The sequence below is a fragment of the Ambystoma mexicanum genome, chromosome 9, assembly GCF_040938575.1.
Source record: "Ambystoma mexicanum isolate Mex_15411 chromosome 9, UKY_AmexF1_1, whole genome shotgun sequence".
Taxonomy (NCBI): domain Eukaryota; kingdom Metazoa; phylum Chordata; class Amphibia; order Caudata; family Ambystomatidae; genus Ambystoma; species Ambystoma mexicanum.
Genome location: NC_090931.1, coordinates 16926373 through 16952527, shown reverse-complemented (window position 1 = coordinate 16952527; position 26155 = coordinate 16926373). Strand labels below are relative to the sequence as shown.

At 54.4% G+C, this 26155-nt stretch overlaps 1 long non-coding RNA gene across 1 annotated transcript in view; it reads left to right on the top strand.

Moving 5' to 3' along the window:
- Positions 1–803: 803 nt before the first annotated feature.
- Positions 804–26155, top strand: part of LOC138487611 (uncharacterized) — a 33212-nt gene continuing 7860 nt past the window's right edge. Inside the window, exon 1 of the long non-coding RNA XR_011274511.1 lies at positions 804–887. This is a non-coding gene — a long non-coding RNA (uncharacterized lncRNA). The remainder of the gene's footprint in view (positions 888–26155) is intronic.

Below are 26155 nucleotides of genomic sequence, written 5' to 3'. Positions count from 1 at the left end.
TTGCTCAGTCCGGGGAGATCACGCCTAACTCCTGCCGAATCTTACTAACCGGAACACATTGCATAACGTCCGGGCTCTTCTCAGCAGCAGGGCGTGCGTTGTGCCCCGGTCAGCTTGGCACAAGTGCGTTTCCGCCCCACACATGCATCTTCTTCTGCAACCTCGGCAGGGTGCAACACAAGCGACGGTGAGGAGTCCAGAGCAGTGGGGCTGCCGTTTGTGCATGCGAGGAGGTGCAGTTTAGAAGGTGTGCATAGAACAGTCACATCTAAAACAGCCCCAATACGTGACAGGTTCGATTACACATGAAATGGATACAACTTTGGCCCTCTTGGCTGCATGGGTTTCATAATTAAGAATTGTGTTTATTCGAAATGTGGGTTTACTTGAAGAAAGGTGGCTGTTAACCCCAATGTATGCAGGCCACTATGTCCTGGTGTAAGCCACGAACTGCAAATAAACGTGCTCCGCCCCCCTTAGCGGTGTTATGAAAAGTCCAAGCAATATCACCTATAGAAAAGTGAATAGTTAAAAAAAAATAAAGAAACGCCTGTATGCAAAGAATGTACACACAGACTGTTCATGCAAGGCATGTGTCGGGGGACACTGTGGGTTCGCAGCAGGAGCCCGAGTTCTGAGATGCAGGATACATGCGTGCTCTGCTCCCTGCAACCTCATCAGTGCTTTATTTGGACCCACGTGTGACGTAGGCACCGGCTCCACGCCCGGCTCGCATTTCTGGCGGGTGTGATTGGGCGTTCACGGGGCGTGGGGATTCCCAGAAGCACTCCCAGGCGAGAGAACAGAAACCGAAAGTCCGGGGACCTGTGTGCTACAGTCCGCGGACGGACGAGGCGGGTCTCCTGCGGCGCCAGGCGACTTCTCAGGTTTGGCCTCCTATATAAAATACTTTAAATCATTAAAAACTCCCCGGCGAGCGTCATGCTACATGCATGTGCAGTCTCTGTACACGAGTGGGGTGGGGGGTCATGCTCGCAACCTCTGCCTGCCTGACTCACGCTCGCTGCTGGGGGGCCGATATAGGTGGGTAGTGGTCAGTGGGTAAGAGTGCAAGCCGGTGGCAGATGTGTGGGATACTATAGGTGGTGGGTGGGCTGGCGGAGTGTGTCCATATGGCCCAGAGATCCACCCCCGCTTGTCCCGATAGTCACCGCTCCCCCAGCCAGAGCCAACACCCAGAGTACTAACAACCTTGCAACTCCCTCACCTGATCACCATCCACCGGTAAACACACTCCCATACACCCACCAGCAACCACACTCCCGTCAGCGACACTTACACCCCATGCAGCCGCCCGCAACCACACACCTGGCAGCATCATTATGCATCCCCCAGTAAACACACCCCCATACACCCACCAGCAAACACACTCCCATACTCCCACCAGCAAACACACTCCCATCAGGGACACTTACACCCCATGCAGTCACCCGCAACCACACACCTGGCAGCAGCACTATGCATCCACCAGTAAACACACTCCCCTACACCCACCAGCAAACACACTCCCGGGAGCGGCACTTGCACCCCATGCAGCCGCCCGCAACCACACACCTGGCAGCATCACTATGCATCCCCCAGTAAACACACTCCCATACACCCACCAGCAAACACACTCCCATACTCCCACCAGCAAACACACTCCCATCAGGGACACTTACACCCCATGCAGCCACCCGCAACCACACACCTGGCAGCATCACTATGCATCCCCCAGTAAACACACTCCCATACACTCCCATACACCCACCAGCAAACACACTCCCATACACCCACCAGAAAACACACTCCCATCAGTGACACTTACACCCCATGCAGCAACCCGCAACCACACATCCAGCAGCAGCACTAGGCATCCACCAGTAAACACACTCCCATACACCCACCATCACCCACACTCCTGTCAGCGACACTTACACCCCATGCAGCCACCAGCAACCACACATCCAGCAGCAGCACTATGCATCCACCAGTAAACACACTCCCATACACCCACTAGTAAACACACTCCCGGGCGCAGCACTTACACCCCATGCAGCACCAGCAACCACACACCCAACAGAAGCACTTAAACCCCATGCGACCACCAGCAACCACACACCAGCAGCAGCACTATGCATCCACCAGTAAACACTCCCAGCAGCAGCACTTACACCCCATGCAGCCACCAGCAACCACACACCGAGCCGCAACACTTACACTTCATGCAGCCACCAGTAAACACACACCCAGCAGCAGCATGTACACTCCATGCAGCCACCAGCAACCACACACCCAGCAGCAGCACTTACACTCCCAGCAGTGGCACTTACACCCCATGCAGCCACCAGCAAGCACACACCTAGCAGCAGCACTTACACTTCGTACATCCACCAGCAACCACACATCCAGCAGCAGCACGTACACTCCATGCAGCCACCAGCAAGCACACACAAACAGCAGCACTATGCATCCACAAGCAAACACACTCCCAGCAGTGGCACTATGCATCCACCAGTAAACACACTCCCATACACCCACCAGCAAACACATTACCGGCAGCAGCACTTACACCCCATACAGCCACCAGCAACCACACACTCTGCAGCAGCACTATGCATCTATGAGTAAACACACTCCTGGCAGCGGCATTTACTCTCCAAGGAGCCACGAGCAACCGCACACCCAACAGCAGCACTTACACTTCATACATCCACAAGTAAACACACCCAGCAGCAGCATTCACACTCCATGCAGCCACCAGCAACCACACACCCATCAGCAGCACTTACACTCCATGTAGCCACCAGCAACCACACACCCAGCAGCAGAATTTACACTTCATACATCCACCAGTAAACACACACCCAGCAGCAGCACTTACACTCCATGCAGCCATCAGCAACCACACACCCAGCAGCAGCCCTATGCAGCCACCAGTAAACACACTCCCATACACCCACCAGCAAACACACTCCCGCCAGCAGCACTTACACTCCATGCGACCACCAGCAACCACACACCAGCAGCAGCACTATGCATCCACCAGTAAACACTCCCAGCAGCAGCACTTACACCCCATGCAGCCACCAGCAACCACACACCGAGCCGCAACACTTACACTTCATGCAGCCACCAGTAAACACACACCCAGCAGCAGCATGTACACCATGCAGCCACCAGCAACCACACACCCAGCAACAGCACTTACACTCCCAGCAGTGGCACTTACACCCCATGCAGCCACCAGCAAGCACACACCTAGCAGCAGCATTGAAACCCCATGCGACCACCAGCAACCACACACCAGCAGCAGCACTATGCATCCACCAGTAAACACTCCCAGCAGCAGCACTTACACCCCATGCAGCCACCAGCAACCACACACCGAGCCGCAACACTTACACTTCATGCAGCCACCAGTAAACACACACCCAGCAGCAGCATGTACACTCCATGCAGCCACCAGCAACCACACACCCAGCAGCAGCACTTACACTCCCAGCAGTGGCACTTACACCCCATGCAGCCACCAGCAAGCACACACCTAGCAGCAGCACTTACACTTCGTACATCCACCAGCAACCACACATCCAGCAGCAGCACGTACACTCCATGCAGCCACCAGCAAGCACACACAAACAGCAGCACTATGCATCCACAAGCAAACACACTCCCAGCAGTGGCACTATGCATCCACCAGTAAACACACTCCCATACACCCACCAGCAAACACATTACCGGCAGCAGCACTTACACCCCATACAGCCACCAGCAACCACACACTCTGCAGCAGCACTATGCATCTATGAGTAAACACACTCCTGGCAGCGGCATTTACTCTCCAAGGAGCCACGAGCAACCGCACACCCAACAGCAGCACTTACACTTCATACATCCACAAGTAAACACACCCAGCAGCAGCATTCACACTCCATGCAGCCACCAGCAACCACACACCCATCAGCAGCACTTACACTCCATGTAGCCACCAGCAACCACACACCCAGCAGCAGAATTTACACTTCATACATCCACCAGTAAACACACACCCAGCAGCAGCACTTACACTCCATGCAGCCATCAGCAACCACACACCCAGCAGCAGCCCTATGCAGCCACCAGTAAACACACTCCCATACACCCACCAGCAAACACACTCCCGGCAGCAGCACTTACACTCCATGCGACCACCAGCAACCACACACCAGCAGCAGCACTATGCATCCACCAGTAAACACTCCCAGCAGCAGCACTTACACCCCATGCAGCCACCAGCAACCACACACCGAGCCGCAACACTTACACTTCATGCAGCCACCAGTAAACACACACCCAGCAGCAGCATGTACACCATGCAGCCACCAGCAACCACACACCCAGCAACAGCACTTACACTCCCAGCAGTGGCACTTACACCCCATGCAGCCACCAGCAAGCACACACCTAGCAGCAGCATTGAAACCCCATGCGACCACCAGCAACCACACACCAGCAGCAGCACTATGCATCCACCAGTAAACACTCCCAGCAGCAGCACTTACACCCCATGCAGCCACCAGCAACCACACACCGAGCCGCAACACTTACACTTCATGCAGCCACCAGTAAACACACACCCAGCAGCAGCATGTACACTCCATGCAGCCACCAGCAACCACACACCCAGCAGCAGCACTTACACTCCCAGCAGTGGCACTTACACCCCATGCAGCCACCAGCAAGCACACACCGAGCCGCAACACTTACACTTCGTACATCCACCAGCAACCACACATCCAGCAGCAGCACGTACACTCCATGCAGCCACCAGCAAGCACACACAAACAGCAGCACTATGCATCCACTAGCAAACACACTCCCAGCAGTGGCACTATGCATCCACCAGTAAACACACTCCCATACACCCACCAGCAAACACATTACCGGCAGCAGCACTTACACCCCATACAGCCACCAGCAACCACACACTCTGCAGCAGCACTTACACTTTCAGCAGCAGCACTTACACCCCATGCAGCCACCAGCAACCACACACCCAGCAGCAGCACTATGCATCTATGAGTAAACACACTCCTGGCAGCGGCATTTACTCTCCAAGGAGCCACCAGCAACCGCACACCCAACAGCAGCACTTACACTTCATACATCCACGAGTAAACACACCCAGCAGCAGCATTCACACTCCATGCAGCCACCAGCAACCACACAACCATCAGCAGCACTTACACTCCATGTAGCCACCAGCAACCACACACCCAGCAGCAGAATTTACACTTCATACATCCACCAGTAAACACACACCCAGCAGCAGCACTTACACTCCATGCAGCCATCAGCAACCACACACCCAGCAGCAGCCCTATGCAGCCACCAGTAAACACACTCCCATACACCCACCAGCAAACACACTCCCGGCAGCAGCACTTACACTCCATGCAGCTACCAGCAACCACACACCCAGCAGCAGAACTTACACTCTGAGCAGTGGAACTTACACCCCAGGCAGCCACCAGCAACCACACACGTATCAGCAGCACTTACACTCCATGCAGCCACCAGCAACCACACACCCAGCAGCAGCACTATGCAGCCACCAGTAAACACACTCCCATACACCCACCAGCACACACACTCACGGCAGCGGCACTTGTACCCCATGCAGCCACCAGCAACCACACACCCAGCAGCAGCAGCACTATGCATCTACCAGTAAACACACTCCCATACACCCACCAGCAACCACTCACCCAGAAGCAGAACTTACAGACCATGCAGCCACCAGCAACCACACACCCAGCAGTAGCGTATGCATCCACCAGTAAACACACTCCCATATGCCCACCAGCAAACACACTCACGGCAGCGGCACTTACAACCCATGCAGCCACCAGCAACCATACACCCAGCAGCAGCACTATGCATCTACCAGAAAACACACTCCCATACACCCACCAGCAACCACACACCCAGGATCAGCACTTACACCCCATGCAGCCACCAGCAACCACACACAAGTAGCAGCACTATGCATCCACCAGTAAACACACTCCCAGCAGCGGCACTTACACTTCATACATCCACTAGCAAACACACTCCCAGCAGCGGCACTATGCATCCACCAGTAAACATACTCCCATACACCCACAAGCAAACACATTACCGGCAGCTGCACTTACACCCCATACAGCCACCAGCAACCACACACTCAGCAGCAGCACTTACACTCTCAGCAGCAGCACTTACACCCCATTTAGCCACCAGCAACCACACACCCAGCAGCAGCACTATGCAGCCACCAGTAAACACACTCGCATATACCCACCAGCAAACACACTGCCGGCAGGAGCACTTGCACTCCATGCAGCCACCAGCAACCACACACTCAGCAGCAGCACTTACACTCTCAGCAGCAGCACTTACACCCCATTCAGCCACCAGCAACCACACACCCAGCAGCAGCACTATGCATCCACCAGTAAACACACTCCCGGCAGCGGCACTTACTCTCCAAGGAGCCACCAGAAACCACACACCCAACAGCAGCACTTACACTCCATGCAGCCACCAGCAACCACACACCGAGCCGCAACACTTACACTTCACACATCCACGAGTAAACACACCCAGCAGCAGCATTCACACTCCATGCAGCCACACACCCATCAGCAGCACTTACACTCCCAGCAGCAGCACTTACACCCCATGCAGCCACCAGCAAACACACACCCAGCAGCAGCACTATGCATCCACCAGTAAACACACTCCCGGCAGCGGCACTTATACCCCATGCAGCCACCAGCATCCACACACCCAGCAGCAGCACTATGCATCCACCAGTAAACACACTCCCATACACCCACCAGCACACACACTCCCAGCAGCGGCATTTATACCCCATGCAGCCACCAGCAACCACACACCCAGCAGCAGCACTATGCATCTACCAGTAAACACACTCCCATACACCCACCAGCAACCACACACCCAGAAGCAGAACTTACACTCCATGCAGCCACCAGCAACCACACACCCAGCAGTAGCGTATGCATCCACCAGTAAACACACTCCCATATGCCCACCAGCAAACACACTCCTGGCAGCGGCACTTACACCCCATGCAGCCACCAGCAACCATACACCCAGCAGCAGCACTATGCATCTACCAGTAAACACACTCCCATACACCCACCAGTAACCACACACCCAGAAGCAGAACTTACACTCCATGCAGCCACCAGCAACCACACACCCAGCAGTAGCGTATGCATCCACCAGTAAACACACTCCCATATGCCCACCAGCAACCACACACCCATCAGCAGCACTTACACTCCATACACCCACCAGTAACCACACACCCAGAAGCAGAACTTACACTCCATGCAGCCATCAGCAACCACACACCCAGCAGCAGCACTATGCATCCGCCAGTAAACACACTCCCATACACCCAGCAGAAGCACTTACACTCCATGCAGCCACCAGCAACCAAACACCCCGCAGCAGCACTTACAATTCATACATCCACCAGTAAACACACACCCACCAGCAGAACTTGCACTCATGCAGCAACCACACACCCAGCAGCAGCACTATGCATCCACCATTAAAAACACTCCCATATACCCACCAGCAACCACATACCCAGCAGCAGAAATTACACTCCATGCAGCCACCAGTAACTGCACACCCAACAGCAGCACATACACTCCATGCAGCCAGCAGCAACCACACACTCAGCAGCAGCACATACACTCCATGCAGCCAGCAGCAACCACACACCCAGCAGCAGCACTTACACTTCCTACATCCACCAGTAAACACACACCCAGCAGCAGCACTTACACTCCATGCAGCCACCAGCAATCACACACCCAGCAGCAGCACTTGCACTTACACCCAATGCACCCACCAGCAACCACACACCCAGCAGTAGCACTTACACTTCATACATCCACCAGCAACGACACACCCAGCAGCAACACTTACACTCCATGCAGCCACCAGCAACCATACACCCAGCAGTAGCACTTACACTTCCAGCATTGGCACTTACACCCAATGCATCCACCAGCAACCACACACCCAGTAGCAGCACTTACTCTCCATGCAGCCACCAGCAACCACACACCCAGCAGCAGCACTTACACTTCCAGCATTGGCACTTACACCCAATGCATCCACCAGCAACCACACACCCAGTAGCAGCACTTACACTCCATGCAGCCACCAGCAACCACACACCCAGCAGCAGCACTTACACTCCATGCAGCCACCAGCAACCACACATCCAGCAGCAGCACTATACATCCACCAGCAAACACACTCCCAGCAGCAGCACTATGCATCCACCAGTAAACACACTCCCATACACCCACCAGCAAATACACTCCTGGCAGCAGCACCTACACTCCATACACCCACCGGCAACCACACACCCAGCAGCAGAACTTACACTCCATGAAGCCGCCAGCAACCGCACACCCAGCAGCAGCACTTACACTCCATGCAACCACACACCCAGCAGCAGCATTATGCATCCACCAGTAAACACTCCCATACACCCACCAGCAAACAAACTCCTGGCAGCGGCACATACACCCTATGCAGCCATCAGCAACCACACACCCAGCAGCAGCACTATGCATCCACCAGTAAACACACTCCCATACACCCAACAGAAGCCCTACACTCCAAGCAGCCACCAGCAACCACACACCCAGCTTCAGCACTTGCACTCCATGCAGCCAACAGCAAACACACTCCCAGCAGCAGCACATACACTCCATGCAGCCACCAGCAACCACACACCCAGCAGCAGCACTTACACCCCATGCAGCCACCAACAACCACACACCCAGCAGCAGCACTATGCATCCACCAATAAACACTCCCATACAACCAGCAGCAGCACTTACACTCCATGCAGAAACAGCAACCACACACCCAGCTGCAGCACTTACACTTCATATATCTACCAGTAAACACACACTCAGGAGCAGCACTTACACTTCATACATCCACCAGCAAACACACTCTCGGCAGCGGCACGTACACCCCATTCAGCCACCAGCAACCACACACCAAGCAGCAGTACTATGCATCCACCAGTAAACACACTCCCATACGCCCAGCAGAAGCACTTACACTCCATGCAGCCACCAGCAACCACACACCCAGCAGCAGCCCTTACACTTCATTCACCAGCAAACACATTCCCAGCAGCAGCACTTACACCCCATGCAGCCACCAGCAACCACACACCCAGCAGCAGCACTTACACCTCATGCAGCCATCAGCAACCACACACTCAGCAGCAGCACTATGCATCCACCAGTAAACACACTCCCATACGCCCAGCAGCAGCACTTCCACTCCATGCAGCCACCAGTAACCACAGACCCAGCAGCAGCACTTACACTTCATACATCCACCAGTAAACACACACTCAGCAGCAGCACTTACACTCCATGCAGCCACCAGCAACCACACACTCAGCCGCAGCACTTACACTTCATACATCCACCAGTAAACACACACCCAGCAGCAGCACTTACACTTAATTCATCAGCAAACACACTCCCAGCAGCAGCACTTACACCCCATGCAGCCACCAGCAACCACACACCCAGCAGCAACACTTACACCCCATGCAGTCACCAGCAACCACACACCCAGCAGCGGCACTTATACTTCATACATCCACCAGTAAACACACTCCCACCAGCGGCAATTACACTCCCTACAGCCACCAGCAACCACACACCCAACAGCAGCACTTATACCCCATGCAGCCACCAGAAACCACACACCCAGCAGCAGCACTTACACTTCATGCAGCCACCAGCAAACACACACCCAGCATTGGCATTTACACTCCATGCAGCCACCAGCAACCACACACCCAGCAGCGGCACTTATACTTCATACATCCACCAGTAAACACACTCCCACCTGTGGCTATTGCACTCCCTACAGTCACCAGCAACCACACACCCAGCAGCAGCACTTACACTTCATACATCCACCAGCAATCACACTCCCGGCAGCGGCACTTGCACCCCATGCAGCCATCAGAAAACACACACCCAGCCGCAGCACTTACACTTCATACATCCACCAGTAAACACACACCCAGCAGCAGCACTTACACTTAATTCATCAGCAAACACACTCCCAGCAGCAGCACTTACACCCCATGCAGCCACCAGCAACCACACACCCAGCAGCAACACTTACACCCCATGCAGTCACCAGCAACCACACACCCAGCAGCGGCACTTATACTTCATACATCCGCCAGTAAACACACTCCCACCAGCGGCAATTACACTCCCTACAGCCACCAGCAACCACACACCCAACAGCAGCACTTATACCCCATGCAGCCACCAGAAACCACACACCCAGCAGCAGCACTTACACTTCATGCAGCCACCAGCAAACACACACCCAGCATTGGCATTTACACTCCATGCAGCCACCAGCAACCACACACCCAGCAGCGGCACTTATACTTCATACATCCACCAGTAAACACACTCCCACCTGTGGCTATTGCACTCCCTACAGTCACCAGCAACCACACACCCAGCAGCAGCACTTACACTTCATACATCCACCAGCAATCACACTCCCGGCAGCGGCACTTGCACCCCATGCAGCCATCAGAAAACACACACCCAGCAGCAGCGTTATGCATCCACCAATAAACACACTCCCATACGCCCACCAGCAAACACACTCCTGGCAGCGGCACTTACACCCCATGCAGCCATCAGCAACCACACACCCAGCAGCAGCACTTACACTCCATGCAGCCACCAGTAAACACACACCCAGAAGCAGCACTTACACTTCATTCACCAGCAAACACACTCCCAGCAGCAGCACTTACACCCCATGCAGCCACCAGCAACCACACACTCAGCAGCAGCACTTATACTTCATACATTCACCTGTAAACACACTCCCACCAGCGGCAATTACACTCCCTACAGCCACCAGCAACCACGCACCCAGCAGCAGCACTTATACTTCATACATCCACCAGTAAACACACTCCCACCACTGGCAATTACACTCCCTACAGCCACCAGCAACCACACACCCAGCAGCAGCACATACAGCCCATGCAGCCACCAGCAACCACACACCCAGCAGCAGCACTTATACTTAATACATCCACCAGCAAACACACTCCCAGCAGCGGCACGTACACTCCATGCAGCCACCAGCAACCACACACCCAGCAGCAGCACTATGCATCCACCAGTAAACACAGTCCCAGCAAAGGCACTAACACTTCATACATCCACCAGTAAACACACACCCAGCAGCAGAACCTACACTCCATGCAGCCACCAGCAACCACACACCCAGCAGCAGCACTTACACTTCATACATCCACCAGAAAAAACACTCCCAGCAGCAGCACCTACACTTCATACATCCACCAGCAATCACACTCCCGGCAGCGGCACTTACACCCCATGCAGCCATCAGCAACCACACACCCAGCAGCAGCGTTATGCATCCACCAATAAACACACTCCCATACACCCACCAGTAAACACACTCCGAGCAGCGGCACTTACACCCCATGCAGCCATCAGCAACCACACACCCAGCAGCAGCGTTATGCATCCACCAATAAACACACTCCCATACACCCACCAGTAAACACACTCCGAGCAGCGGCACTTACACCCCATGCAGCCATCAGCAACCACACACCCAGCAGCAGCACTATGCATCCACCAGTAAACACACTCGCATACGCCCAGCAGAAGCACTTACACTCCATGCAGCCACCAGCAACCACAGACCCAGCAGCAGCACTTACACTTCATACATCCACCTGTAAACACACTCCCAACAGCGGAAATTACACTCCCTACAGCCACCAGCAACGATACACCCAGCAGCAGCACTTACACCCCATTCAGCAACCACACACCCAGCAGCAGCACTTACACTCCATGCAGCCACCAGCAACCACACACCCAGCAGTGGCACTTACATTTCATGCATCCATCAGCAAATACTCACCCAGCAGCGGCACTTACACTTCGTACATCCCCCAGCAAACACACTCCCAGCAGTGGCACTTACTCAGCCACCAGCAACCACACACCCAGCAGCAGCACTTACACTTTATACATCCACCAGCAACCACACACCCAGCAGCGGCACTTACACTCCATGAAGCCACCAGCAACGACCAGCAAACACACACCCAGCAGCGCCACTTACACTTCATACATCCATCAGCAAACACACTCCAAGCAGCAGCAATTACACCCCATGCAGCCACCAGCAACCACACAACCAGCAGCAGCACTATGCATCCACCAGTAAACATACACGCTGCAGTGGAACTTACACTTCATACATCCACCAGTAAACACACACCCAGAAGCGGCACCTACACCCCATGCAGCCACCAGCAACCACACACCCAGCAGCGGCACTTACACTTCATACATCCACCAATAAACACACACCCAGCAGTGGAACTTACACTTCATACATCCACCAGTAAACACACTCCCAGCAGCAGCACTTACACCCATGCAGCCACCAGCAACCACACACCCAGCAGCAGCACTTTTACTTCATACATCCACCAGTAAACACACTCCCACCAGCGGCAATTACACTCCCTACAGCCACAGGCAACCACACACCCAGCCGCAGCACTTACACCCCATGCAGCAACCACACACCCAGCAGCAGCACTTACACTTCATACATCCACCAGTAAACACACTCCCAGCAGTGGCATTTACACTCCATGCAGCCACCAGCAACCACACACCCAGCAGCAGCACTTATACTTCATGCATTCACCAATAAACACACTCCCACCAGTGGCAATTACACTCCCTAGAGCCACCAGTAACCACACACCCAGCAGCAGCACTTACACCCCATGCAGCCACCAGCAAACCCACACCAAGGAGCAGCACTTACACTTCATACATCCACCAGCAAACACACTCTCAGCAGCGGCACTTACACTCCATGCAGCCACCAGCAACCACACACCCAGCAGTGGCACTTACTTTTCATGCATCCATCAGCAAATACACACCCAGCAGCGGCACTTACACTTCGTACATCCCCCAGCAAACACACTCCCAGCAGTGGCACTTACTCAGCCACCAGCAACCACACACCCAGCAGCAGCACTTACACTTTATAAATCCACCAGCAACCACACACCCAGCAGCGGCACTTACACTCCATGAAGCCACCAGCAACCACCAGCAAACACACACCCAGCAGCGCCACTTACACTTCATACATCCACCAGCAAACGCACTCCAAGCAGCAGCAATTACACCCCATGCAGCCACCAGCAACCACACAACCAGCAGCAGCACTATGCATCCACCAGTAAGCATACACCCTGCAGTGGAACTTACACTTCATACATCCACCAGTAAACACACACCCAGAAGCGGCACCTACACCCCATGCAGCCACCAGCAACCACACACCCAGCAGCGGCACTTACACTTCATACATCCACCAATAAACACACACCGAGCAGTGGCACTAACACTTCATTTATCCACCAGTAAACTCACTCCCAGCAGCAGCACTTACACCCATGCAGCCACCAGCAACCACACACCCAGCAGCAGCACTTTTACTTCATACATCCACCAGTAAACACACTCCCACCAGCGGCATTTACACTCCATGCTGCCACCAGCAACCACACACCCAGCAGCAGCACTTATACTTCATGCATTCACCAATAAACACACTCCCACCAGTGGCAATTACACTCCCTACAGCCACCAGTAACCACACACCCAGCAGCAGCACTTACACCCCATGCAGCCACCAGCAACCACACACCCAGCAGCGGCACTTACACTTCATACATCCACCAATAAACACACACCCAGCAGTGGCACTAACACTTCATTTATCCACCAGTAAACTCACTCCCAGCAGCAGCACTTACACCCATGCAGCCACCAGCAACCACACACCCAGCAGCAGCACTTTTACTTCATACATCCACCAGTAAACACACTCCCACCAGCGGCAATTGCACTCCCTACAGCCACCGGCAACCACACACCCAGCCACAGCACTTACACCGCATGCAGCAACCACACACCCAGCAGCAGCAATTACACTTCATACATCCACCAGTAAACACAATCCCAGCAGTGGCATTTACACTCCATGCTGCCACCAGCAACCACACACCCAGCAGCAGCACTTATACTTCATGCATTCACCAATAAACACACTCCCACCAGTGGCAATTACACTCCCTACAGCCACCAGTAACCACACACCCAGCAGCAGCACTTACACCCCATGCAGCCACCAGCAAACACACACCAAGGAGCAGCACTTACACTTCATACATCCACCAGCAAACACACTCCCGGCAGTGGCACTTACACCCAATTCAGCCACCAGCAACCACAAACCCAGCAGCAGCACTATGCATCCACCAGTAAACACACACCCACACGCCCAGCAGAAGCACTTACACTCCATGCAGCCACCAGCAACCACACACCCAGCAGCAGCACTTATACTTCATGCATTCACCAATAAACACACTCCCACCAGTGGCAATTACACTCCCTAGAGCCAGCAGTAACCACACACCCAGCAGCAGCACTTACACCCCATGCAGCCACCAGCAAACACACACCAAGGAGCAGCACTTACACTTCATACATTCACCAGCAAACACACTCCCGGCAGCAGCACTATGCATCCACCAGTAAACACACGCACATACGCCCAGCAGAAGCACTTACACTCCATGCAGCCACCAGCAACCACACACCCAGCAGCAGCACTTACACTTTATACATCCACCAGCAAACACACACCCAGAAGCGCCACCTACACCCCATGCAGCCACCAGCAACCACCACCCAGCAGCGGCACTTATACTTCATGCATCCACCAGTAAACACACTCCCACCAGTGGCACTTACACTCCCTACAGCCACCAGTCACCACACACCCAGCAGCAGCACTTACACCCCATTCAGCCACCAGCAACCACACACCCAGCAGCAGCACTATGCATCCACCAGTAAACACACTCCCATACGCCCAGCAGAAGCACTTACACTCCATGCAGCCACGGGCAACCACACACCCAGCAGCAGCACTTGCACTTCATTCACCAGCAAACACAAACCCAGCAGCAGCACTTACACCGAATGCAGCCAACAGCAACCACACACCCAGCAGCAGCACTTACACCCCATGCAGCCACCAGCAACCACACACCCAGCAGCAGCACTATGCATCCACCGGTAAACACACTCCCATACGCCCAGCAGAAGCACTTACACTCCATGCAGCCACAAGCAACCACACACCCAGCAGCAGCACTTACACTCCATGCAGCCACCAGTAAACACACACCCAGCAGCAGCACTTACACTTCATTCACCAGCAAACGCACTCCCAGCAGCAGCACTTACACCCCATGCAGCCACCAGCAACCACACACCCAGCAGCGGCACTTATACTTCATACATCCACCAGTAAACACACTCCCACCAGCGGCAATTACACTCCCTACAGCCACCAGCAACCACACACCCAGCAGAAGCACTTATACCCCATGCAACCACCAGAAACCACACACTCAGCAGCAGCACTTACACTTCATACATCCACCAGTAAACACACTCCCACCTGTGGCAATTGCACTCCCTACAGTCACCAGCAACCACACACCCAGCAGCAGCACTTACACTCCATGCAGCAACCACACACCCAGCAGCAGCATTATGCATCCACCAGTAAACACACTCCCATACACCCACCAGCAAACACACTCCTGGCAGCGGCACTTACACCCCATGGAGCCATCAGCAACCACACACCCAGCAGCAGCACTATGCATCCACCAGTAAACACACTCCCATACGCCCAGCAGAAGCACTTACACTCCATGCAGCCACCAGTAAACACACACCCAGCAGCAGCACTTACACTTCATTCACCAGCAACCACACTCCCAGAAGCAGCACTTACACTTCATACATCCACCAGCAAACACACTCCCAGCACCAGCACTTGCACTCCATGCAGCCACGAGCAACCACACACCCAGCAGCAGCACTTACACTCCATGCATCCACCAGCAAACACACTCTCAGCAGCGGCACTTACACTTCATACATCCACCAATAAACACATACCAAGCAGTGGCACTAACACTTCATTTATCCACCAGTAAACTCACTCCCAGCAGCAGCACTTACACCCATGCAGCCACCAGCAACCACACACCCAGCAGCAGCACTTATACTTCATACATCCACCAGTAAACACACTCCACCAGCGGCAATTACACTCCCTACAGCCACCGGCAACCACACACCCAGCAGCAGCACTTACACCCCATGCAGCAACCACACACCCAGCAGCAGCAGCACTTACACTTCATACATCCACCAGTAAACACACTCCCAGCAGTTGCACTTACACTCCATGCAGCCACCAGCAAAAACACTCCCAGCAGCAGCACCCACACTCCATGCAGCCACCAGCAACCACACACCCAGCAGTGGCACTTATACTTCATGCATCCACCAGTAAACACACTCCCACCAGTGGCAATTACACTCCCTACAGCCACCAGTAACCACACACCCAGCAGCAGCACTTACACCCCATGCAGCCACCAGCAAACACACACCAAGGAGCAGCACTTACACTTCATACATCCACCAGCAAACACACTCCCGGCAGCGGCACTTACACCCCATTCAGCCACCAGCAACCACACACCCAGCAGCAGCACTATGCATCCACCAGTAAACACACTCCCATACGCCAAGCAGAAGCACTTACACTCCATGCAGCCACCAGCAACCACACACCCAGCAGCAGCACTTACACTTCATTCACCAGCAACCACACACCCAGCAGCAGCACTTACACTTCATACATCCACCAGCAAACACACTCCCAGCAGCAGCACTTACACCCCATGCAGCCACCAGCAACCACACACCCAGCAGCAGCACTTACACTTCAGACATCCACCAGCAAAAACACTCCCAACAGCAGCACCTACACTCCATGCAGCCACCAGCAACCACACACCCAGCAGCAGCACTTACACTTCATACATCCACCAGCAATCACACTCCCGGCAGCGGCACTTACACCCCATGCTGCCATCAGCAACCACACACCCAGCAGCAGCACTATGCATCCACCAATAAACACACTCGCATACGCCCAGTAGAAGCACTTATACTCCATGCAGCCACCAGCAACCACACACCCAGCAGCAGAACTTGCACTCCATGCAGCCACCAGTAAACACACATCCAGCAGCAGCACTTACACTTCATTCACCAGCAAACGCACTCCCAGCAGCAGCATTTACACCCATGCAGCCACCAGCAACCACACACCCAGCAGCAGCACTTTTACTTCATACATCCACCAGTAAACACACTCCCACCAGCGGCAATTACACTCCCTACAGCCACCGGCAACCACACACTCAGCAGCAGCACTTTCACTTCATACATCCACCAGTAAACACACTCCCAGCAGTGGCACTTAATCTCCATGCAGCCACCAGCAACCACACACCCAGCAGCAGCACTTGCACCCCATGCAGCCACCAGCAAACACACACCAAGGAGCAGCATTTACACTTCATACATCCACCAGCAAACACACTCCCGGCAGCGGCACTTACACCCCATTCAGCCACCAGCAACCACACACCCAGCAGCAGCACTATGCATCCACCAGTAAACACACGCCCATACGCCCAGCAGAAGCACTTAGACTCCATGCAGCCACCAGCAACCACACACCCAGCAGCAGCACTTACACTTCATTCACCAGCAACCACACACCCAGCAGCAGCACTTACACTTCATACATCCACCAGCAAACACACTCCCAGCAGCAGCACTTACACCCCATGCAGCCACCAGCAACCACACACCCTGCAGCAGCACTTACACTTCATACATCCACCAGCAAACTCACTCCCAGCAGCAGCACTTACACCCCATGCAGCCACCAGCAACCACACACCCAGCAGCAGCAGTTACACTTCATACATCCACTAGCAAACACACTATCAGCAGCAGCAGTTGCACTCCATGCAGCCACCAGCAACCACACACCCAGCAGCAGCACTTGCACTCCATGCATCCACCTGCAAACACACTCTCAGCAGTGGCACTTACACTCCATGCAGCCACCAGCAACCACACACCCAGCAGTGGCACTTACTTTTCATGCATCCATCAGCAAATACACACCCAGCAGCGGCACTTACTCAGCCACCAGCAACCACACACCCAGCAGCAGCACTTACACTCCATGCAGCCACCAGCAACCACACACTCAGCAGCAGCACTTACACTCCATGCAGCCACCAGCAAACACACTCCAAGCAGCAGCAATTACACCTCATGCAGCCACCAGCAACCACACACCCAGCAGTGGAACTTGCACTTCATACATCCACCAGTAAACACACACCCAGAAGCAGCACCTACACCCCATGCAGCCACCAGCAACCACCACCCAGCAGCGGCACTTACACTTCATACATCCACCAATAAACACACACCCAGCAGTGGCACTAACACTTCATTTATCCACCAGTAAACTCACTCCCAGCAGCAGCACTTACACCCATGCAGCCACCAGCAACCACACACCCAGCAGCAGCACTTATACTTCATACATCCACCAGTAAACACACTCCCTACAGCCACCGGCAACCACACACCCAGCAGCAGCACTTACACCCCATGCAGCAACCACACACCCAGCAGCAGCACTTACACTTCATACATCCACCAGCAAACACACTCCCAGCAGCAGCACCTACACCCCATGCAGCCACCAGCAACCACACAACCAGCAGTGGAACTTGCACTTCATACATCCACCAGTAAACACACACCCAGAAGCGCCACCTACACCCCATGCAGCCACCAGCAACCACCACCCAGCAGCGGCACTTATACTTCATGCATCCACCAGTAAACACACTCCCACCAGTGGCACTTACACTCCCTACAGCCACCAGTAACCACACACCCAGCAGCAGCACTTACACCCCATTCAGCCACCAGCAACCACACACCCAGCAGCAGCACTATGCATCCACCAGTAAACACACTCCCATACGCCCAGCAGAAGCACTTACACTCCATGCAGCCACGAGCAACCACACACCCAGCAGCAGCACTTGCACTTCATTCACCAGCAAACACAAACCCAGCAGCAGCACTTACACTGAATGCAGCCAACAGCAACCACACACCCAGCAGCAGCACTTACACCCCATGCAGCCACCAGCAACCACACACCCAGCAGCAGCACTATGCATCCACCAGTAAACACACTCCCATACGCCCAGCAGAAGCACTTACACTCCATGCAGCCACAAGCAACCACACACCCAGCAGCAGCACTTACACTCCATGCAGCCACCAGTAAACACACACCCAGCAGCAGCACTTACACTTCATTCACCAGCAAACGCACTCCCAGCAGCAGCACTTACACCCCATGCAGCCACCAGCAACCACACACCCAGCAGCGGCACTTATACTTCATACATCCACCAGTAAACACACTCCCACCAGCGGCAATTACACTCCCTACAGCCACCAGCAACCACACACCCAGCAGAAGCACTTATACCCCATGCAGCCACCAGAAACCACACACCCAGCAGCAGCACTTACACTTCATACATCCACCAGTAAACACACTCCCACCTGTGGCAATTGCACTCCCTACAGTCACCAGCAACCACACACCCAGCAGCAGCACTTACACTCCATGCAGCAACCACACACCCAGCAGCAGCATTATGCAACCACCAGTAAACACACTCCCATACACCCACCAGCAAACACACTCCTGGCAGCGGCACTTACACCCCATGGAGCCATCAGCAACCACACACCCAGCAGCAGCACTATGCATCCACCAGTAAACACACTCCCATACGCCCAGCAGAAGCACTTACACTCCATGCAGCCACCAGTAAACACACACCCAGCAGCAGCACTTACACTTCATTCACCAGCAACCACACTTCCAGAAGCAGCACTTACACTTCATACATCCACCAGCAAACACACTCCTCCCAGCACCAGCACTTGCACTCCATGCAGCCACCAGCAACCACACACCCAGCAGCAGCACTTACACTCCATGCATCCACCAGCAAACACACTCTCAGCAGCGGCACTTACACTTCATACATCCACCAATAAACACATACCAAGCAGTGGCACTAACACATCATTTATCCACCAGTAAACTCACTCCCAGCAGCAGCACTTACACCCATGCAGCCACCAGCAACCACACACCCAGCAGCAGCACTTATACTTCATACATCCACCAGTAAAAACACTCCACCATCGGCAATTACACTCCCTACAGCCACCGGCAACCACACACCCAGCAGCAGCACTTACACCCCATGCAGCAACCACACACCCAGCAGCAGCAGCACTTACACTTCATACATCCACCAGTAAACACACTCCCAGCAGTGGCACTTACACTCCATGCAGCCACCAGCAAAAACACTCCCAGCAGCAGCACCCACACTCCATGCAGCCACCAGCAACCACACACCCAGCGGTGGCACTTATACTTCATGCATCCACCAGTAAACACACTCCCACCAGTGACAATTACACTCCCTACAGCCACCAGTAACCACACACCCAGCAGCAGCACTTACACCCCATGCAGCCACCAGCAAACACACACCAAGGAGCAGCACTTACACTTCATACATCCACCAGCAAACACACTCCCGGCAGCGGCACTTACACCCCATTCAGCCACCAGCAACCACACACCCAGCAGCAGCACTATGCATCCACCAGTAAACACACTCCCATACGCCAAGCAGAAGCACTTACACTCCATGCAGCCACCAGCAACCACACACCCAGCAGCAGCACTTACACTTCATTCACCAGCAACCACACACCCAGCAGCAGCACTTACACTTCATACATCCACCAGCAAATACACTCCCAGCAGCAGCACTTACACCCCATGCAGCCACCAGCAACCACACACCCAGCAGCAGCACTTACACTTCATACATCCACCAGCAAATACACTCCCAGCAGCAGCACTTACACCCCATTCAGCCACCAGCAACCACACACCCAGCAGCAGCACTATGCATCCACCAATAAACACACTCGCATACGCCCAGTAGAAGCACTTATACTCCATGCAGCCACCAGCAACCACACACCCATCAGCAGCACTTACACTCCATGCAGCCACCAGTAAACACACATCCAGCAGCAGCACTTACACTTCATTCACCAGCAAACACACTCCCAGCAGAAGCACTTACACCCCATGCAGCCACCAGCAACCACACACCCAGCAGTGGCACTAACACTTCATTTATCCACCAGTAAACTCACTCCCAGCAGCAGCATTTACACCCATGCAGCCACCAGCAACCACACACCCAGCAGCAGCACTTTTACTTCATACATCCACCAGTAAACACACTCCCACCAGCGGCAATTACACTCCCTACAGCCACCGGCAACCACACACCCAGCAGCAGTTCTTTCACTTCATACATCCACCAGTAAACACACTCCCAGCAGTGGCACTTAAACTCCATGCAGCCACCAGCAACCACACACCCAGCAGCAGCACTTGCACCCCATGCAGCCACCAGCAAACACACACCAAGGAGCAGCATTTACACTTCATACATCCACCAGCAAACACACTCCCGGCAGCGGCACTTACACCCCTTTCAGCCACCAGCAACCACACACCCAGCAGCAGCACTATGCATCCACCAGTAAACACACGCCCATACGCCCAGCAGAAGCACTTACACTCCATGCAGCCACCAGCAACCACACACCCAGCAGCAGCACTTACACCCCATGCACCAGCAACCACACACCCAGCAGCAGCACTTACACTTCATACATCCACCAGCAAACACACTCCCAGCAGCAGCACCTACACTCCATGCAGCCACCAGCAACCACACACCCAGCAGCGGCACTTATACTTCATGCATCCACCAGTAAACACACTCCCACCAGTGGCAATTACACTCCCTACAGCCACCAGTAACCACACACCCAGCAGCAGCACTTACACCCCATTCAGCCACCAGCAACCACACACCCAGCAGCAGCACTATGCATACACCAGTAAACACACTCCCATACGCCCAGCAGAAGCACTTACACTCCATGCAGCCACCAGCAACCACACACCCAGCAGCAGCACTTACACCCCATGCAGCCATCAGCAACCACACACCCAGCAGCAGCACTATGCATCCACTAGTAAACACACTCCAATACGCTCAGCAGAAGCACTTACACTCCATGCAGCCACCAGCAACCACACACCCAGCCGCAGCACTTACACTCAATGCAGCCACCAGTAAACACACACCCAGCAGCAGCACTTACACTTCATTCACCAGCAAACGCACTCCCAGCAGCAGCACTTACTACCCATGCAGCTACCAGCAACCACACACCCAGCAGCGGCACTTATACTTCATACATCCACCAGGAAACACACTCCCACCAGCGGCAATTACACTCCCTACAGCCACCAGCAACCACACACCCAGCAGCAGCACTTATACCCCATGCAGCCACCAGAAACCACACACCCAGCAGCAGCACTTACACTTCATACATCCACCAGTAAACACACTCCCACCTGTGGCAATTGCACTCCCTACAGTCACCAGCAACCACACACCCAGCAGCAGCACTTACACTTCATACATCCACCAGCAATCACACTCCCGGCAGCGGCACTGACACCCCATGCAGCCATCAGCAACCACACACCCAGCAGCAGCATTATGCATCCACCAGTAAACACACTCCCATACACCCACCAGCAAACACACTCCTGGCAGCGGCACTTACACCCCATGGAGCCATCAGCAACCACACACCCAGCAGCAGCACTATGCATCCACCAGTAAACACACTCTCATACGCCCAGCAGAAGCACTTACACTCCATGCAGCCACCAGTAAACGCACACCCAGCAGCAGCACTTACACTTCATTCACCAGCAAACACACTCCCAGCAGCAGCACTTATACTTCATACATCCACCAGTAAACACACTCCCACCAGTGGCAATTACACTCCCTACAGCCACCAGCAACCACACACCCAGCAGCAGCACTTATACTTCATACATTCACCAGCAAACACACTCCCAGCAGCGGCACTTACTCAGCCACCAGCAACCACACACCCAGCAGCAGCACTTACACTCCATGCAGCCACCAGCAACCACACACCCAGCAGCAGCACTTATACTTCATACATTCACCAGCAAACACACTCCCAGCAGCGGCACTTACTCAGCCACCAGCAACCACACACCCAGCAGCAGCACTTACACTCCATGCAGCCACCAGCAACCACACACCCAGCAGCAGCACTTACACTCCATGCAGCCACCAGCAACCACACACCCAGCAGCGGCACTTACACTCCATGCAGCCACCAGCAACCAACAGCAAACACATACCCAGCAGCGCCACTTACACTTCATACATCCACCAGCAAACACACTCCAAGCAGCAGCAATTACACCCCATGCAGCCACCAGCAACCACACAACCAGCAGCAGCACTATGCATCCACCAGTAAACACACACCCAGCAGTGGAACTTACACTTCATACATCCACCAGTAAACACACACCCAGAAGCGGCACCTACACCCCATGCAGCCAACAGCAACCACACACCCAGCAGCGGCACTTACACTTCATACATCCACCAGTAAACACACTCCAGTCAACTGTTGTGGGGAAGATTTAAAAGGGGGAATGGAAACTGTCTGAAGGTGATCCACTGGATCACTGACCCTCACTGCATGTGCTGCACTGCATTTCCCTCACTGCTTGTCCCTCACTGCTTGTCCCTCACTGCATGTCCCTCACTGCATGTCTCTCATTGGATGTCTACTGACCCTCGCTGCATGTCCCTCGCTGCATGTCCTTCACTGCATGCCCCTCGCTTCATGTCCCTCACTTCATGTCCCTCACTGCATGCCCCTTGCTTCATGTCCTTCACTGCATGCCCCTTGCTTCATGTCCTTCACTGCATGCCCCTTGCTTCATGTCCTTCACTGCATGCCCCTCGCTTCATGTCCCTCGCTGCATGCCCCTCGCTGCATGCCCCTCGCTTCATGTCCCTCACTTCATGTCCCTCGCTGCATGTCCCTCGCTGCATGTCCCTCACTTCATGTCCCTCACTGCATGCCCCTTCATGTCCCTCACTGCATGCCCCTCGCTTCATGTCCCTCACTTCATGTCCCTCACTTCATGTCCCTCACTGCATACCCCTTGCTTCATGTCCCTCACTGCTGACCCTCTCTGCATGTCCCTCTATGCATGTTCCACACGGTATGTCTACTGACCCTAACAGTATGTCCCTCACTGCATTACCCTCACTGCATGTCCATCTTTGTTGACCCTGTCTGCATGTCCCATGCTGCTGACGCTTACTGCATGTCCATCACTGCTTGTCCCTCACTGCATGTCCCTCACTGCATGTCTCTCATTGGATGTCTACTGACCCTCGCTGCATGTCCCTCGCTGCATGTCCTTCACTGCATGCCCCTCGCTTCATGTCCCTCACTTCATGTCCTTTGCTACATGTCTATTGACCCTCACTGCATGTCCCTTTCTGCTGACCATCTCTGCATGTCCCTTTCTGCTGAACCTCACTGCATGTCCCTTACTGCTGACTCACACTGCATGCCCCTCACTGCCAACTCACACTGCATGCCCCTCGCTGCATGTCCCTCGCTGCATGTCCCTCGCTGCATGTACCTCGCTGCATGTCTACTGACCCTCACTGCATGTCCCTCACTGCATACCCATCTCTGCAAGTCCCTTGCTGCTGACCCTCACTGCATGTCCCTCACTGCTCACTCATCGCCGCTGAGCCTCTCTGCATATCCCTCACTTCATGTCCCTCACTGCTGACTCTCACTGCATGTCCATTGCTGATGACCCTCACCGCTGACCCTTGCTGCGTGTCCCTCACTGGATGTCCATCGTTACTGACCCTCTCTGCATGAACCTCACTGCATGACCCTCACTGCATGTCCCTGACTGCTGATGCTCACTGCTGAGCCTCACTGCATATCTGTCTCTGCTGACCCTGTCTGCTGACCCTCTCTACATCTCCCTCGCTACTGACCCTCACTGCACATCTCTCACTGCATGTCTGTTGATGATGTCCCTTGGGGCATGTCCCTTGCTGCATGTCCCTTGCTGCATGTCCCTTGCTGCATGTCCTTTACTGCATGTCCCTCTCTGCAAGTCTACTGACTCTCGCTGCATGTCCCTCACTGCATGTCCCTCACTGCATGTCCTGCTCTGCATGTCCCGCTCTGCATGTCCCTCTCTGCATGTCTACTGACCCTCACTGCATGTCTCTCACTGCATGTTCCTCACTGCATGCCAGTCTCTGCATGTCCTTCACTGCTGACCCCTAAACATCCCTCGCTGCTGACCCCTAAATGTCCCTCGCTGCATGTCCCTCACTGCATGACCCTCACTGCATGTCCTTCACTGCATGTCCCTTGCTGCTGATGCTCACTGGTGAGCCTCACTGCATATCTGTCTCTGCTGATCCTCTCTGCATGTCCCTCACTGCTGACTCACACTGTCCCTCACTGCTGACTCACACTGCATGGCCCTCACTGCTGACTCACACTGCACATCCCCTGCTGCTGACCCTCACTGCATGTCCCTGACCCTCACTCGCTGCGGACCCTCGCTGCTGACCCTCGCTGCATGACTCTCACTGCATGTCCTCACTGCTGACCCTCACTGTTGAGCCTCACTGCATGTCCCTGGCTGCATGTCCCTGGCTGAATGTCCCTGGCTGCATGTCCCTGGCTGCATGTCCCTCGCTGCATGTCCCACTCTGCATGTCCCTTGTGCTGACCCTCACTGCATGTCCCTCGCTGCATGTCCCTCGCTGCATGTCCCTCACTGCATGTCCCTCACTGCATGTCCCTCTCTGCATGTCCCTTGCTGATGACCCTCACTGCATGTCCCCCGATGCATG